We start from the raw sequence: 3,174 nt of genomic DNA on the forward strand, positions 1-3,174 counted from the left end.
TGTAGAAGACTTTGATGTAGATTGTTTAAGTGAGCATGTTGTGTCTTTGTTTCTCTTAGAAGAAGACCCTAATACTTATGATGAGGCAATGAGGTCCATAGATGCTAGTTTTTGGAAAGAGGCCATTAAGAGTGAACTAGATTCTATCATGTCCAATCACACTTGGGACCTTTGTGACTTGCCTAAGGGTTCTAAACCTATAAGTTGTAAGTGGATTTTCAAGAAGAAACTTAAGCCGGATGGGACCATAGAAAATTTCAAAGCTAGACTTGTCATTAGAGGTTTCACCCAAAAAGAAGATATACATTTCTTTGACACTTATTCTCCCGTGACTAAGATTGCCACCATTAGAACCTTGGTAGCCCTTGAGGCGATTCATGATTTAGTGGTTTACCAAATGGATGTTAAAACGACCTTTCTTAATGGAGACCTTGATGAAGAAATTTATGTCTCAACTGGAGGGTTTTGTGGTGAAGGGACAAGAACACAAGGTGTGTAAGCTTAGAAAGTCTCTTTATGGTCTTAAGCAAGCTCCAAAGCAATGGTTTGAAAAGCTTGATAGCACCCTTAGGAGTTGTGGTTATGTGGCTAATTCTTCGAATTCTTGTTTGAATTCTAAGACTTTTGAATCATCATGTGTTATAATCTGTTTATATGTTGATGATATGCTCATTGTTGGTACTAATAATCTTGGTGTTGTGAATGATGCTAAGGCTTTGCTTTCCACTAAGTTTGAAATGAAGGATATGGGAGAAGCCGATGTAATTCTTGGAATTCGTTTAAGAAAGACCAAGAGTGGGTTTACCATGAGACAATCTCACTATATGCTAAAAATTCTTAAGAAGTTTGATTCTTTTGATTTGGTGCCTAGCACTACACCATATGATCCCAACTTAAAGCTTGAAAAGAACAAGGATCCAAGTGTATCTCAAGAACTCTATGCAAAGGTAATTGGTAGTGTGATATTCCTAATGAATTGCACTCGACCCGACATTGCCTATGCGGTAAGTAGACTTAGTAGGTACACTCACAATCCAAGCCAAAGTCATTGGATTTCTCTTCGTCGGTTACTAAGGTATCTTAAAGGTACTATTGATGTATGTTTGCATTTTAATCATTTTCCAAATGTTTTGGAAGGATATTGTAATGCTAATTGGATAACCAATAATGATGAAATTTCTTCTACTAGTGGTTATGTCTTTGTTTTATGTGGAGGTGTTATTTCATGGAAGTCTTCAAAGCAACCATGTCTAGCTCGCTCCACCATGGAATCTGAACTTATTGCTCTTGTGTTGACAGGTCATGAAGTGGAGTGGCTTAGGAATCTCCTAGCCAACATACCATTGTGGGGGAAGTGTTCATCTCCGGTGTCCATACATTGTGATTCTCAAGAGACGATTGGAGTGGCCAATAATAGCAACTACAATGGTAAAAAGGGACATATTCGTATGACACACAAAGTGTTAAGGCAATTTCTCAAAAATGGAGTAATTTCTTTGGACTATGTGAGGTCCAAAAAGAACTTGGCGGATCCTTTGACGAAAGGATTGGCAAAAAATCAAGTTGATGAATCATCGAGGGGAATTGGACTTAAGCCATATGATACATTACATTTGTCCTAATTCCTATGGTGATGTTGTTGGTAATGTTTGGTTGTGTTTGTGAGGTTGAGTTGTTTAACTCTTAATGGGTCCTTGTGCTATTGAGACACATACTAAAGGACTCGCCTATGTGGTTGTGAAGACTAGCCATCTTATATGAAAACTTTAGCCGGTTTTCTAGAGCCTCCACTAGACCTAAGATGAATATGCTTGGATATAAATAAGTACATCTCTTTACGGAGTTCAAGTATATTTTGGAGTGACGTATGTGATGTGGGGGTCTTGGATTAAATCTTAGAGTTTCAAGGTCCGTCCACTCTTTGATCAAGGGTATAGGGGTTTCAAGTTTTTTCCACCCTTATACTTGTAATTCATTGCCTCATCTCACTAAACACTAGATTTCAAATTACTTATGTAATATCTAAGTGTTATTATTGATCTCCTCTTATGCCTAATATGTTTCTTATCCTCATCTTTTGTTGGATTTTCTTCCCTTCCTATAGTGGGGGATTGTTGGAAATAAAGAAAGAAAATTCAAAGGGTCAGATATGGGCGCCCGATCAGGCGGGTATCGCCTAATCGGGCGCGAGAAGAGTTGTAAAATTCTGGAGTTTCGCCGCCTGGTCGGGCGCCCGATCTGGAAAAAGGGAATGTCTGCCCAATCAGGCGAACTCCGCCCGACCGGGCACGAGAGTAACCTAAGTTTTAGTTGGGTGCTCGCCCGACCGGGCGTGCTCCGCCCGATCGAGTGCGAGTTTGTCCGTTAGACTCTAACGGTTCCCTTGGATTCCTCTTCTTGTTTAATTTCTTGTAACACCTCATTTAAGAGGTTGATTATGGTGTTTTAATCACTATAATATTTCTGATTTTATTTCCTTGTTCATAGAAGATTCCTCCATGATCTTTCATCTTCTTCAATCATTCATTTCTATAAATTTGGAGGATGTTTTCTGATTTTTATACATATAAGAAATATATACAAAACACAATAGCTTAAACACATCTCTCTTTCGGACATAAGATACTTGACTCCAACCTTCCACCCAAAAGTGCCTTTGTGTGGAAGTGGTGTGTTAACCTTAGGGAACGTGCCGGCGAATACAATTGAGCACCGTGGTTGCGCCGGAATTTCGTTTTCAAGTCAGTGATTTGCATCACGACACACCGGTTTTGTTCTTTTGTTTGTAAGATCATCTTTTCTATCTTGCTTAATATTTCAATACTATTTGTACTAGACTTCTTCCTTATTTACAACAGTTGTAAGGTCATTTGTGTAAAGAAAAATGTTGATTTTGCTTATGGTAACTAGTTCAATTAGTTGAATTTTAAGGATGATATCGAAATATGAGATCAAGTTTCATACACACACTATTTTTTTAAGTACTAAATTTAAATTAGGTCCCTTTAAAGATCTGATGCATATTAACCTAGTTTACAAAGTATCAGACTATAAGCTCATAAATATGGATCAAATAGGCATACCCAACTACTCATCTATCGTTTGTGGCTCTCTATAAAATATACAAACTTTTACCTCTTCAAAATGTTGGATAAAATGCAAAGAGAAAGAGGA

This window comes from Chenopodium album, chromosome 18 (genome assembly GCF_948465745.1).
Source record: "Chenopodium album chromosome 18, dcCheAlbu1.1, whole genome shotgun sequence".
In the NCBI taxonomy this organism is placed as follows: domain Eukaryota; kingdom Viridiplantae; phylum Streptophyta; class Magnoliopsida; order Caryophyllales; family Amaranthaceae; genus Chenopodium; species Chenopodium album.